The sequence below is a fragment of the Eubalaena glacialis genome, chromosome 16 (assembly GCF_028564815.1).
Source record: "Eubalaena glacialis isolate mEubGla1 chromosome 16, mEubGla1.1.hap2.+ XY, whole genome shotgun sequence".
Taxonomy (NCBI): domain Eukaryota; kingdom Metazoa; phylum Chordata; class Mammalia; order Artiodactyla; family Balaenidae; genus Eubalaena; species Eubalaena glacialis.
In genome coordinates this window covers 23,800,932-23,816,938 of record NC_083731.1, presented here as the reverse complement: position 1 = coordinate 23,816,938, position 16,007 = coordinate 23,800,932, and positions in this window count along the sequence as shown.

The following is a 16,007-nucleotide window of genomic DNA, read 5'->3' as shown; positions in this document are numbered from 1 at the left end:
GTGTCCTCAGAGCCCAATATAGTTATTTTAGCCAAATTACCTAATTAAAATGTCTGTTTTTTCTCAGATCTTTTTATTAATATTAAAGAGCCTAGAGAGATCTGCATGGATATAAGCATGCCGTTCTTCTCTTAAAACACTGCATGTTCTTTCTCGAGAGGCCAATATGCTATCTAAAGAGCTTCTATTCTGAATCACTGCCTGTTCAATTTCATGGGCAAAGGCATTGTCTAGTACCCTTTCTCTTCTCTGACCTAATCACTTAGAATTTTCCCATATCCTGGGCATCTTGTAAAGCATAGAGTGAAGAAGTTTGAGGAGAAAAGAAAATTGTTTAGATCTACCTTGAAGAGTTAGTTTCAGTTCTGAAAATGAGGCCCAGTACACAACAATAGGACACGGCTCATCAGTAATGGCATGTCCCCAGAAAATCAAATTTTTAGTATCAAAGTAAACAGACTTAAAGCAAAAGATAAATAATGCTTCTTGCTCATAAGATCAGTAAAAGGGAGATGGTTTCCAAATGCACACCATCTACTCTCTAATCTTCTTCTAATTTTTATTTCTATGAAAGTACATTCATCAAATAGCTTTCAAAAAAAAAAAGCTAGCTCTAGCAAGAGGTCCTGGAGTATTGTTTTGCTGGAGATAGGAAACTCCTTTTCTAATAATGAAGTGATAGACGAATTTAAATTTCTGGCTATTTATCCTGTTAGAGTATATGCCATTTAAAAGTTACCTAATGATTGAGTCAGTTAACCAGAAAACAAACAAATTCATCATAAGGAAATTGTACCAAAGTAAGCCTGGTGGCTCCCAGAGGAAAATGTTTTACAAATCCAACAGTTCATTTTAATATATGCTTTAGCCAATACATGAATAAATCATGTCTAGGTATTAGACTCATACCAAGGAGTGATCAAGGCTTCAAAAAGCAATATTAAAAAAGATTAAAGAGTGACAATTTTTTGCCCCATGTATCTTGGGCAGAGGTTGTCTACATCTTCTATAGCCAACTACCTGATTCAAAAGTGGTGGGTAGAAACAAGATCCTACTGTATAGTACATACATTCAATATCCTGTGATAAACCATAATGTAAAAGAATGTAAAAAAGAATTGTATATATGTATAACTGAATCACTTTGCTGTACAGCAGAAATTAACACAACATTGTAAATCAACTATACATCAATTTAAAAAAAAACCTTGGGTAGAAACTACCTCTACTTGGGTAGAGAGACCTCTACTTGAGGTCTCCCAATGGAAACTGATTCCAGTTACTAAGAATTTTCAGCTCAAGGTTACTGGCAGCGACCATCTTCCAGTGATTTGAGGGTTGTTTTTTCTTCTTTAGTTGAGATACATAAATACAAGTGGCAATGCCTTGGAGTTTCATTACTAAAATAGCTAAGAGTATCTGACAGGAATATTTCCATCAGTGTTTGAGGGCTGTCATACTCTACTGGCTCTTCCATCACACCATTTCTCCAGGTGTTGGGAGATGTCAGGGCGGTTTAGATGGATGTTGAGAAAAGGCTGCATGTACCTGTGGCTAACAATGGGTGTGTTACATGAGTCTCCTGAAATATATGGCCATGTCTGCTTGCAAGAATGTGAAGTGTAGAATAGATGATATCACTGGCCTGTTCTTAACTCATGGGAAATTTAAAGCACCCCCGTAGGAATTTCATTAAAACAATGACGATTCCCTCAGCCAAGAAAGTTTGAAAGTCTCTGAGAGTATGACTAATTTTATTTTCAGAATTCCATTTGTTCATTATACCCTTCCTGAAGAATGAGGGTTATATGAACTGTAAAGTTTCTGAATAGTGGTAGGGTTTTGCAACACTCTCTGATAACAATCTCAATCATGGGTGCCCCTGTCACTAGAAAGATAGCTTGGAATTCCTCAGTTTGGGAATACCAAAGCAAGTTTTTTGTTTGTTTTTTGTTTTGGGTTTTTTTTTTTTTTTTTTTTTGCTACCATTTTAGACACAGCTCTTTGAAAAGGAAAGGCTAACTGAGAATAAGCAAACAATGACCATCACGTATTCAAAACCTACATTGGGGATAGTTATATGAAATCCAGGTGGAAATGTTCGAAGGAGTCCTGAGGTTTGGGCTCTTCTATGCCACATCTTTACAGTTCACCAGGATTATGGTGGTGACAGATACACCAGAGACAAGTTTAGGAGTTTCACCATAAAAATTCCCCAACAATGTACTGTGGAGAGTTTTTCCTTGCTGGGGTGGTAATCTCATGTAAATTTTTTGCAAGTCTCTACTTGAGGTACTCCAGGGCTATTTAACCTCCAGTAGTAGGGTGCCAAGTGTTATTCTCATGCTTGGCATTCAGATTCTTCCACTATCCCTCTTCTAATCAGGAGACAATCCTGGGCATTCTAAAACTGTCTCTCTAAATTTCTTCGAAGATTTGGTCTTTTGATATATCATGAGGGCTAGGATTGTATTATTGTAGACTGTCTGGGAAAATTATCAGCCAGGGAATATATTTTAGCTTCCTTGTCTATGCCTTTTTGTATAAACTACATTTATGATAGCCACCACTATAGAAAGTTTCTTTAATCTCTTGATCATTTTTAATTGGGTTGATGCTGAGGTTAGAAAATTTTGTTGTTTTCAAAATTTTCCAAAATCATGGATGACTCCAAAAGCGTATCTGCTGTCAATATATAAATTATTATTCTTATCCCTAGTTAACCAACGCATACTCTAATGAGCTTGATTTAGCTCTTTCACCTTGGCAGATTTTTCCTATGATAAGGGATTACAGTCTATTCTACTTTATATTCTCCTGTTTCATTTTTAAGTTATAACCCATTCACAAATAAGGTTTTGTCTTAATTTTACTAAAGTCACTTCTAATAAGTCTGTTTTGTTTCTTTTTGTTGTTGCTGTTGTTTGTGTTTTTTGTGGTTTGTTTTTGCCTAGGAGGATAGTAGTAGAAAGATTGGGAAAATATAAAATAAGCCCCTCTTCTGTCAGGCTTTGACTATTGGTTTTAATGCTTTTTTTAGCTGCCAGTTTTTAAAAGTATAGTGCTTTATTTAGTTTCTGGTTTTAAAGTGTACTGTGAAAGTTTTAGTAGATGATTTGTTAGATTTATCTAAACCTTCGGGGGTTCAGCCCCAATAATCCTATCTATAACAGGAAACTTTTGCCTACAAGTCATCCAACATCTTCTTGAGATATTTAATCTGGGCTTTAGATACAGGGTACCTGTCAGTTAACGTCAAATTAAATACAACCACATTTGGAATAGAGAAGGCCTCAGGGATTTCAAGGAAGGGATCATCAGGATAGCATTTAATATGGCAATTCCATTTATACCGTAAGTTGTTCCCTATGAAATTATTGGGTGTGGAATAGAGAGGAGGAAAGAATGTTCCCTGGTTAAGGTGTGAACATGGGGACATAGTCTGGGGTATAGGGAATGTGTGAGAAGTACTGAAGGTAACCACCACCAGAGTAGTTTGTTAACTCCAGGAAGAATTTGTATAACAGCTGTAAGGTTAAGGTCAATATTATAGCACCAGCATCAATTAAATTTTTTGCAAAATTGTTCTTAGTATATATAGAAATTGCTCCTTCTGAATTTAAGAGCAAAATGGGAAACGGAGTGTTTGATTTCTCCTTAGTACCTTCACTGATTATTCCATTTTTTTCCCTTTCACTTTCTTAGTTCATGTAGGCCAATTTCTTCTAATAGTCTTTTTGTTTAGAGTATCTACAACTATCTTTCTCAAGAGACTTCCTGCTCTGGTGTTTAATGCCTGGGGTAGGAGCAGCTAGTTGTTTTATCTGAAAGGCCATCAATTTATTCTCAGCCTTATTCTGTTCTGGTAATAAGGCTTTTTGAAAGCATTCAGTGATATTGGAGGTCTGGAAAATACTAAACTTCGTTTACAATAACATAATATAAAAATCATATTATTATAGCACATAAACAGAATTTTAGAAAGTATTATAAATACTGGTGCTGAGATACAAGGATTTCTTTCCCAAATATTTTTAGATTCAAAATTGTACTTCAACAGACCCGTATCTCTATACCTTAACACACTATAATTGCATTTGTTGTATAATTACCAACAATAGCCTTCTGTTTTGGAATCTGCTCAGATGGATTCTTTAGGGAAAATAAAAGTATAAACAACCATGATACATTCTTTAGGAGGCAAAGATCTATAATCCCACAGAATGCCAGATCAGAAAACTACAGTGGCCATTAGAACATGTTACCAAAATAGCCTTCAAGGTTCTTATTCATGATGGAAGAATATGAAGGTAAGTTAAGTGGCTGTACCTTTTTTTAAAGCTAAGCAAACTGTTTTAACCAGGCTCTCTGATGAAAATTCCACACGTACTTCATCATTAGAATGCCAGAAACACAAAAATAAAAGGGAAACTGAAAATTAAGTAGTTTAAAACATTGTTGGTCATACATGGAAGATGAAAATCTCGGTGAGAATTGACGCTTAGGAGAGCACAGTACAAATTTGTTTACAACAGCAATAATTCAATGCTACCCATAGGATAAAATGCACTCTTCTGCCTCTCAAACATTATACCTATATATATAGCTCTGTTTCTCTGTATTGTGTATGTATGCGTCTCTCTCTCTCATATATATATGTAATATATGTGTAATTTTGGGAGACACTTCTCCATGTATTGCTCACATTTCTGCACATATTGTACACATGTGACTGTCCTTTGTTCCAAACTTACTTTTCAAGGATGTCTGTAGAGAAAATAGCTTTAAAGATGAATTGTCTCTTCTAAGCAAAGGGCATGTTTGCTCAAAACCTTGAAAGAGAGTGTCTTCCTCAGGAACAACAGGAAGTCATGCTTACTGTCCATTATAAACGATATAGGTTCCCTAAGTGCACGATTCTTCTATAACTCAGCCCACTGTATGTGTAGGTATCACCTGGCTTTCTTTGTCCCCCTGTGGGAACTGGGGCTTGCAGAACTGCAATAAAAAATGTTCACACTCTGGCTACTGCCATTGCTGTGAATATATTCTTCTGACCTAGGAGTCTTGTATCTTCTGCCTGAATTCATGCAACTGTAGCAGGCTGATTTGTTTGCTTGCAAGTGAGTTCAAATCTCAGACCCTTACCAGTCTTGACATGTATTAGATATGGCATTTGAGAACACAGTTTTATGGGTATAATTGTATGATGGAGGATTGGCTTGTATTTTCAATGTTTTCAAACTTTAGTCTACTGATGTGATAATCACAACATGCCTACTGGCTCTTTATACCTTTTATAAAAGAGGACACCTGAGAGAATTCTGGTTACATTAATATACCTTTGGAAATGTTAAAGTAATTACATTCATCCCAGGTTAGCTGGTCTCAAAGGATACACAAAGAAGCAGAGTTGGTTTTAATAGAAAAACTTCAGGAAGCCAGACTGGCCTCATATTCTGTTACTGCCTTACCCCAAAGGAACCATCACACCATTGGTTGACTACAGGATTGTTGTTAAAGTAAAAATCTTAGGAGAATAACAATTTGGAGAAAGCTAGGGAAAAGCCTGGTTCTCAAGGTCTTATGGTGCCTTGAAAGATTTCACCTTAATTCTAGACAGAAATATTTGAAGGGATGTTTGGGTTTCTCTTTTCCTCTGTGAGGAAGATAATCTCATCCGTTTAGTGAGAGGGAATGCCTGAATTTTAGGGGCCAAGTCGATCCAGAGGTAAGACCTCTGCATTTGAAAAGTCAGCCCTCAAAACCAGCATGCCACACCTTAATTCATGGATTCTTGTGCTCAGACGTGCAGTCTATCTACATGTAAGCAGCTCAGCTAAAGCTGCAGCCACATCTCTGCTCCCCAAGTTCTAATTTCTCAGTCTGAAATTGGTTATAGTAAGTCAGGATTGGAAAGATATGAAAGCTTAGGGTTAAGAAAAAAAGGCTTAGGGAATTCTGCCAAGCTTTTTAATTCCTATATATTAATTAAAGTCAGATGGATGCTATACATTGATCCACAGCTGGACTTTGATTTTGTCTTTCATTTGTCGAGAACCCAGAAATGAGATATGATTAACACCATAACCAACCTACAACAATGAGAACACAAAGAAGGTCTTGCTAATGTAGTTTACTTCATGCCAAATAAAATCTTCCTATGATTAAACTCTCGCTTGCACCATTCTGATGGTATCCCCATGATGTACTCAGATCAGCATTTTCAAATCACCAAATGATCTTACTAATAATGTCCTGTGTAGATACCTTAAATTGCTCCTTCTCCTCGGTAGGATAAAGGCCAGTTCCCACAGACGGGTGCAGAAAGTCTTTAGGTTGCTGATGCTTGTTCATTTTCTTAGGTTCATTTTCCCTTCCAGCTTTATTAAATGCCTTCCCCTTTCCAGCTGCCTTCAAGAATCAGGTCAGTGTCTCTCCTTCAAGAACACACAATGCCCTTCTCTTCCTCAATTTAGTTTAAGTACTCTCTTGGTACACGGTCATAGCACTTAGTGTATTAAATTGTGAACGTTTGTCTACTTCTCTGTTTCTGTCAGTCAGCTGAGTTCGTTGAGGACAGGAAGCTTAACACTCATTACTTGTACTTACTCCACATCCCAACCCTCAGCATATGGTAGCCGCTGAATAAATGCTTTTAGAACGACAGTACCTCCATGATGTGCCAACTAAATCATTGGAAAGTTTTCTAAATCCTAAGGAAGTAGTGGAATGGAGAGACAGATTCCTGACATAGAACCTGTGAAAGATGGAGCCTGGAATCTGTAGTTTTCAAAATTCCTCTAGGTGATTATGATAACCCACCTGATTGAGAACCTCTTCCCTAGCTCCTGTCCTGTGATTGATTTAGCTTTTGATTTTAAGTACTATTTTTAATTTTCTCAATCTTTCCCTCATCGTTTTATAAGTAGATGATTGTACTGGATGTTCTAGGTTAGACACGCTAAACTCTAATATTATTAATAGTGAAGATTAAATATTGGAACTAATCTGATCATGATGTTTTTCTTTTCCTAGACAACGAAAAATGTCTTCTTAAGAGCACATTTTTATATTTCTCTGAGTGGAATCTTTGAAATGATTAAGCACTTGTCAATGCCTGTCCAATTGTATAAGTAAGTTGTATTTGTATTGCTTTTTTGTCTACTGTTCTGTTCATTGACTAGTTCCATAGTAAAGAAAAAACCAGGTGGGGGAATCCTTAACATTTTTTGAGAAAAAATGGTATAGAGTATAAACATTTAAAATATACTGTAAAATTATAAACTGTACCATCAATTCTGTTACTTTCCAAAGTTTTATTTAACCAGGTACCACAAACATTTCTGTGCAATAATGAAATAATGATACATATTTGGGATTACTATCTGGCATACATGAAAAGACAAACACAATGTCATGGATATAGAGCATGTGTCAGTATCAATTTTATTTTCTTTTTTCTCACAGTATGTTTGCTTCATCTTCACATGTGTTCATAGCTGTGAGCCAAACGTACTACATTGTTATCAGCAAGTTAGATGAGGTAAGAAATCATGGCTGCAAGCATGTTGGGTTAGTTGTTTTACCTTTGAAAATCCTCTTTATTGGTCCAGTAAAGAAAAACTTCCACAAAGAATACCAGAAATTGTAGCTGTTTATTCTTTTCCCCAACTCCACCAAAAGCCATCTCTTCTTAAACCCTTTAAAAAGCTCCACTTACTTTTCAAAGATTTTAAAATAGTGGCTGTATGGACCAGTATTTGTTGAGCCATGCAATGTATAGCAAATCAAAACAACATGACATTGATATTTATGAGGCCAGAGAATAAGAGATTAGTGTAGTCAATGCTGAAAAACCTTTGTCTGTGCTCTAGATGCCCAATTCAATTAAGATATCTCACTTTTTCTAATAAGGATTACATTGGGCAATACTTCTGTTCTACCATTTTTAAATTATACCTCCTTATAAAGGAAAAAGAAAATAGATAAGAAATTAAAAACAGTGAAGGATCTGTGGTTAGAGAGGAGTTGAATTTGGACTAAATGTTCTACTATGGTAAGACTTAAAGCACCCTGACCATCTTTGAATTATCAATAGTGTGGTGATTTTAAAAACAGCTGCACAATACTTTGACTCTACTGCCTTCAGGTTGCAGGGTCTCTATCCCCTTTCCTTGAGTCTGGGCAACCTTGTGACTGCTTTGACCAATAGAGTATGATAGAAGTGACTTTATCGGACTTTCCAGACTAGGTCATAGAAGGGATGAAACTTCTATCTGTTCTCTTGACTACTCCTTCTTGAGAGCTGAACTAAGAAGACTGGCTATGATGAAGACTGCAAAGAAGCCAGTCCACATGGAGAGGGCACACTTAGACTTTCTGTTGAAGGTCCCAGTTAAACTCAGTGTTTCATCATTCCAGACCAGGTGGCAATCATGTGGGAGAAGAAATCTCCAGATGATTCCAGGGTCCATTCATCCAGTTACCCCAGGCTTGGAGTCTTTGCAGATGAGGTTTCAGACATGAGGAGAAGAGACAAGCCATCTCCTCTGTGATTAATTCCTCATCCACAGAATATGTGAGCATGACACAAAGCTTGTTTTGTGCTACTTAACTATGGGGTGGCTTGAATATAAAAGCTACACTAGATACTGGGAGCAGTAAAATTCTAAGCAGAAAATATTGTCCACTATTATCCCCAACATTATCATTGTTGACTCTTTAAGCAAATGTGAAAGTACTTACAAAATAAAAAAAGAAGTATATATACCTTTCTAATAATTTATATTTATGAAATGATCATAGTCATGGTTAAGGTAAATATATAATTGTTTTAGATAAAAATATTAATTTTGAAATATGAGAATAAATGTTCATAAATGTTTTATTATTTGCAAGTTCCTTTTGCCTAGTTCCAAACTATTTCAAGTTCTGTAAACTAGTTTGGAAATAAACTAATAGATATAGATTATTACTACTGAAGTTATTCAGTTGTTTTCTACAATCTAGTATAACCACTTACCATACTAATGTCTGTCTTTAATAATCTAAGTTAGTATAGACAGAGAGCAGTTATTTGCCAGTTCTTAGAGCCACAGGCTTTCAGAGGCTAGTGAGAGAGATGTAAATGTGAAGCAGCTTGGAAAGATTCACATAGCATTTCCCTAGAACTAAGAGTTTCTACAGGATAAGAATGAGAACAGGACCTTTTTTTGCCTTATGTAATAAACTCATATTATGTTTGTGCTCTCACTAGAGGATCTTCAGTATCTAGAAGACCTGAATCATATAACTTAGAATTAAAGCCCTAGTGATTAGTTTATGGATTTGTATCCCAATCTCATCCAACTGGTGAATGAATAAACACTATATGATGTATTCATACAATAGAATACTACTCAGACATAAGGAAAAAAATTTGATGGATATCTATCTTAGATGGAACACAAAATGATTAGTGGAACTTACAACATTTGTTCTGTTTTGCCTCCAATTTCAAGATACCAAACAAAATACAGTAGATACCAAACAAAAGACTTGCCAATGATGCCCAAGTGATGGGAAAGAAATGAGATGGGCATTATGTTTTCTCCAACCTCCAACCCTGAGAGAGATTCCAGGAGGTAGGGCAGGAAGAGAGACTTCAGTCAGGACCCCATGGGCTCTATGAGGTAAAGAGACAAAATCAAGAGTCCAGGGAGAAAAAGCCAAAGGCTGATTACTGGAGAGATGAGAGATACTGTAGTATGGAGTCTAGAGATCTACAGATGGAACCACCCAAATATTCACCTGAGCATTCATCAGTGCAGACATGAGGGTAATTACTTGGGACTGGGGAATAACCACCCTTGAAGGTTAGAGGTAATAGTGCCTGATGCCAGGGCAGTGCTCATTCCCAACAGTTAGACTGAAAATTTCATGATTCACTGGGGAGAGTACACAGAAGGGTCCTGCCTCTGTGGGCAACATTAAAGCTACACAGAGCACTGTTCTGGTCCTGTCTAAAAATTCTTAAAAGAAGACTTGAGAGGATCAAGCTGTTTCCAAGTAACCTAGCTGTGTCAGACAGGAAGGTTCAGGAATATTTCTAAGCATACAAAAATATCCAGCTCTCAACATGGTAAATTTCACAATTTCTACCATCTAGTAAGAAGTTAGCAGGCATTCAAAGGGCAAAGACAACACTTGTGACTCATAATAATATTAACAGAATTTAATCAACTGAAACTCAACCCAAACCGACATAGATGTTAGAATTGGGAGACAGGAATTTTTAGATGGTTATTTTACCTGTATTCGGTATATTAAAATGTTAAGAGGCTCAGAAAATATAAAAAAGTATGTCTGCAACTTCTAAAGATAAAAATTACAAGGTCTAAGGTGAAAAATACACTGGATGGGATTAAAAGCAGATTAGACATTACAAAAGAAAAGATAACTGAACTTGAATACATAGCTATGGAAAATATTCAAAATGAAACAAAGAAAGCAAAGAGATTAACAAAATGAACAAAGAATTAGTGAACCATGGGACAAAGTCAAGAAGCCAACTACATATGTAATTGGAACCCTCAAAAGAAAGGAAAGGAAGAGATAAAAGAAAAATATACTTGAAGAAATTATGGCCAAAGATTTTCCAAAGTTGTAGAAAACTAAAAATCCATAGATCCATGAGGCTCAACAAACCACAAGCATGAAGGGACATGAAGGAAACTGCAACAAGTCACAGTGCCCAAACCAGTGATAAATAGAAAACTGTAAAAACAACCAAACTAAACTGGGGAAATCTGAACAAGATGAGTGGAATAAACCAATTTAAATATCCTGGGTGGGATATTGTACCATAGTCTGTAAGTTGTCATTATTGGGGGAAGTGATAAAAGATAAACAAGGTCATTTTTGTAATTTCTTACAATGGCATATAAATCTATAATGATTTCAAAATATAAAGTTTAATTATTAAAAAAATTGGAATAAAACAACTTATATACAAAGGAATAATGTTAAGTTTTAAAACAGATTTTTCATTGGAAACATTGTAAGTGCAAAGAGAGTGAAGTAATATTCTGAAGTATTGAAAAAAATGCCAAAATATAATTATATACCCGTTTGAAAATAGCTTTCTCAAAAGAAAATATTATAAATTGGACTTCATGACATTAAAAAATTACTTCCCCTTGAAAGTCACTCTTTAAAGGCATAAAAAGAAAAGTGGCGGACTGGGAGATAATATTTTAAAATCTCATATCTGATTAAGGACTTGTGTCTGAAACATAAGAACTATCAAAACTCATTAACAAGAAAACAAACAACATGATTTTTAAAATGGGCAAATTATTTAAACAGACATTACACCAAAGGAGATGTATTTATGGAAAATAGGCACATGAAAATATGCACAACATCATTAGCTATTAGGAAAATACAAATTAAAACAATAATTAGATACTAGAAAACATCTATTGGAATGGTTAACATTAAAAAGACTGACCACACTAAGTACTGGTGAAGATGTAGAGGAACTGAAATCCTCATACATTTTTGGTGGGAATATAAAATGTTATCAACACTTTGGAAGAGTTTTGCAAATTTGTAAAAAGTTAAATATATGCTTACTCTATGATCCAGCCATTCTATTTGTAGGTTTTTATCCAAGAGAAAAGGTAGCATATGTTCATAGAGACATGTACAAGAATTTCCATAGTAGCTCTATTTATAGTACCCAACAAATGGAATTAATTCATATAGCCTTCAATTGGTGAATGAGTAAATAACATATGGTGCATCCATACAATAGAATACTACTCAGATATAAAGGAATAAAATGTTGATATATTTCTATCTTAGATAGAATCAAAATGATTAAGCCAGACCTCCCCACCAGCCAATAAAGAAGAGTATGTATGATTTCATTTGAACAAATTTCTAGAGATTGTAAACTAATCTATGGTGATAGAAAGTATGTCAGATGTTTGGGAAGAGGGCGTTGGAGGGAGAATTGGAAGGAGGTATTTACAAATGGGCATGTGGAAACTGGGAGTAAGGGATTATCTAGTCGTGGTGATGATTTTATGGGTGTATGCATACATTAAACTTATCAAGCTGAACACTTTCACTATGTGAAGTCAACTGTATCACAATAAAGCACTTTAAAAATAAAATTAAAATATTTCCTTAAAGATGGTAAGTTTACCAGCTTCAGATACCTTGTCTGTCTTGATGGTATTAGATTTTAGGAATCATTTATTAAACCTCATGGGTTCAAAATATTTCCAAAGAATCTATCTTATTACATAAACATTGCTTTGAGTTAATTTTCTTAATTTTAAAAATTATATTAAACACTGAAAATAGGCCAGAACATTCTGCCTTTTAATGGGCTCAGAAATGGTTAGTTGCAAATCAATGTTATATGCTCCTGAAGTCATTGAATTACCAAAAGTTTTTTTTTTTTTTAAGTATTTGAGGTACACTTCCTTTACTTTTTATGTTATTTAATTCTAGTATTCCAAAGTTTTCTGCAATTTTCAAAGTTGTATTTTCTAATTAGGGAAGTCAAAAAATAATTAGGATATGTTTGTATCCACTGACTCGCCCACCTTTACACATATACTTCATAGCATTGGAGAAATAAAATTTTTATGTCTCAAACTACCACACTACCATAGTAAAATGCATGTTACTCCAGAGCTACGCAATTACCCTTTATTTTCATAACTATAATACATATATAGACAAACCAGAAAGAATCAGTTTATTATACACTGTACGATAGGCTGCAATTTGTTCAACCCATGCTCCTTATGAAAATGAGACCAAGAAAGATTTTTGAATGCTCTTCTCTGTTTGAATCTTTTTAAGCAATTTAGGATTATTTTTCCTGCTCAGAATCTGTTTACCTTAGCCTATGTTAACAACCCTTTCTTCTTCTTTAAAAACAGCCTAATTACTGTAGTGGGGACTTTTGTCAGCCATGACGCGTTGCATCTAGAAGTGCTGGAACAACAACTCAGGGCGACTGACCGACAGTGACTGTTACCAAATTAGCATTTCCATGGAAGCCAGCATCAGTTATCGTCAACAGACATTATCTTCATCTGAGATTTTCTGAACTGCTCTTCAATACAGGCCAAATCTCTCAGTATGCGATAAAACAAAAGAAGCTTTCTCAGAATATGTTATTAGGATAGAAGCAAGGATCTTGTGTTCTTTTAGGCCATACAGTTTTCTTTAAACTGTAGGAGGTAAAATAGAGGAGATTCTTTGTGTTAGACATTACCTCTTAGAGTGGGATGATTTAAATTTAGCATATTTAAAAAATAACACATATACTGAATTGAGAAAATTAAAGTTTTAAAGCTGATTGATTAGTGAATTGTCAGTACATCTGTCATGAAAATAATAAATCATGTTAGGGTTAGATCTGAGCAGAAGTGAAATAGCATGAAATAACACCTTATTCTAAGGAATGAAAGTGGACTGCTTGTATTTTAAAACCTTTTATAATTCAAAACAAAAATGCATTATTATTTAAAACCTAAGTCTGAAAGCTAAAAGAGAATTCAGATACCATCTAGTGAAAATCACTGTATATAAATAGGAAACTAAAACCAGAGATGTTCATGATTTATAGTGTTAAATCATCAAATACAAAAAAATCAGAACAAGACCCGGGATATCTAAACTTGTATCTTAGTGTTCTTTCCATTTCCAAACACACATACACAAACACACACACTCCTCTATGTCCAGTGTTCTCTTCTATTTGTATTACCCCATTTAAACTGGGTTTGATAATAAACTTCAGGAGTACCTGATTTAAATTTTATGTCAATATTAATGCTTAGAACTGCCCAACTCCTCAAAACCAGCTTTGTATGATGTTAAACATCTCAACAAACTACTTTTTATCTTTTAACTCTGCACCCTACCTGGCAATCCTGAAACCACTAAACACGCACCTTGTAGTTAATATCCGATGAATTAAGCAGCCAAAGTTACAATTTAGTACAGAACAGAATTCTGAGTCAAATATAATATAATAACAATTCTATGATAATTGACTGCAATTTTTATGTATCAATATTATCTGGGATAGTAATACTTCATTCATTAATAGATACTCTGACCTGAGTTATATTCAAATAAAGCTTATGACTACTCTATAAATATATATACCATATGTATCATAGAGTTAGTTTCCAAACAACTGAAAGTAACTACATTATTTCTGATGTACACCTTATATTTTTATATAACAAATTTATATGTGAGAAATTGCCTAGATTATTTGCTTCATTTTTTTACTAGATACTTCCAACTTGGATGACTAGACGTCTTAGTATCAGCTGGACACTGGCACTTCCATATTAAATTAATCATCTTTACTTGGACCTATTTCATTTTAACCTGTTTTAATTATTGGCAATTCCATTATCTAGAACTCTAGTTTTTTTGGTTTTTTTTTAGTTCATTCTTCTCACTTACTGTTATAGTAACTTTCCTTAGCCACCAAGTCTTCAAAAATCTCTCTGATATCATGTCATAATGTGTGAAGAGTTTTATCCTTTCACTTTAAAGGAAGACATATATAATATTATCTATGCTATAAATATAATTTTATTAAATCACATATATACATAAATAACCATTATAGGGAATAAAGAAAAATTTGGATAGGTAGCTTAATAGAGTGATGGAAATTTATTTGTTATATTCTTTTGGTTTAAAATTTTTAAAGTTGTCTCATTTTTCTTTATCACTGTAGCTCATTTTTATGTCCATATTACAAAGGAAAAAGAGAGATTTTTTCATTCATAAATGACACTTCTAATTTTTATTGCATCCAGAATTTTTTAACCAGACTACCCCTCCAGTCTGGATAAGATAATGCCAAATATTTCTGCTATGGAAGCAACCTAACTGCCCATCAATAGATGAATGGATAAAGAAGATGTGGTATATACACAATAGAATATTATCTAGCCATAAAAAAGAATGAAGTATTGCCATTTGTGACACCATGGATGGGACATAGAGGATAATATGCTAAGTGGAATAAGTCAGACAAAGAAAGACAAAGACTGTATGATTTCATTTATGTGTGGAATCTAGAAAATAAAACAAATGAAGAAACACATCAAATCAGAAATAAAGTCATAGATACAGAGAATGAACAGGTAGTTGCCAGAGGGGTGGGTAGTGGGGGAAGGAAAGAAATAAGTGAGGGAGATTAAGAGGTACAAATTTTCAGTTACAAAATAAATGAGTCTAGGTATGAAATGTTCAGCGTGGGAAATATAGTCAATAATTATACAATATCTTTGTATGGTGACAGATGTAACTAGACTTATTATGGGATCATTTTGAAATGTACATAAATATTGAATCACTATGCTGTGTACCAGGAACTAACATAGTGTTGTAGGTCAATTATACTTCAAAAACAAACAAACAGACTCAAAGAAAAAGAAATCAGATTTTGGCGTACCAGAAGCAGGGGATGGGAGGAGGGGGAAGCAGATGAAGGTAGTCAAAGGGTACAAACTTCCAGTTATAAGAATAAGTACCAGGGATGCAATGTACAACATGATAAATATAATTAGCACTGTTTTATGTTATATTTGAAAGTTAAGAGAGTAAACTGTAAGCATTCTCATCAGAGGAAAAAAACTTTTCTTCTATCTCTTTAATTTTGTATCTTTATGAGATGATTGTTGTTCACTAAACTTGTGGTAATCATTTCATGATGTATGTATAGCAAATCATTATGCTGCACAAACTTCTGCAGTGCTGTATGTCAATTATATCTCAGTAAAAATGGAAGAAAAAATAGAAAACACTACTTAAAATTATTAGAAAATATTAAATACCATGGCTTAATGAAATAAAAAAAACAAAATATATTTAAATGTGTTCAATTTAACACAGTGTTTAATTTTTCTATTAGTTAAAAGAAATATGATAAACACTGAAAGGAAAAGAAAAATAAGTAAAGCCAACTC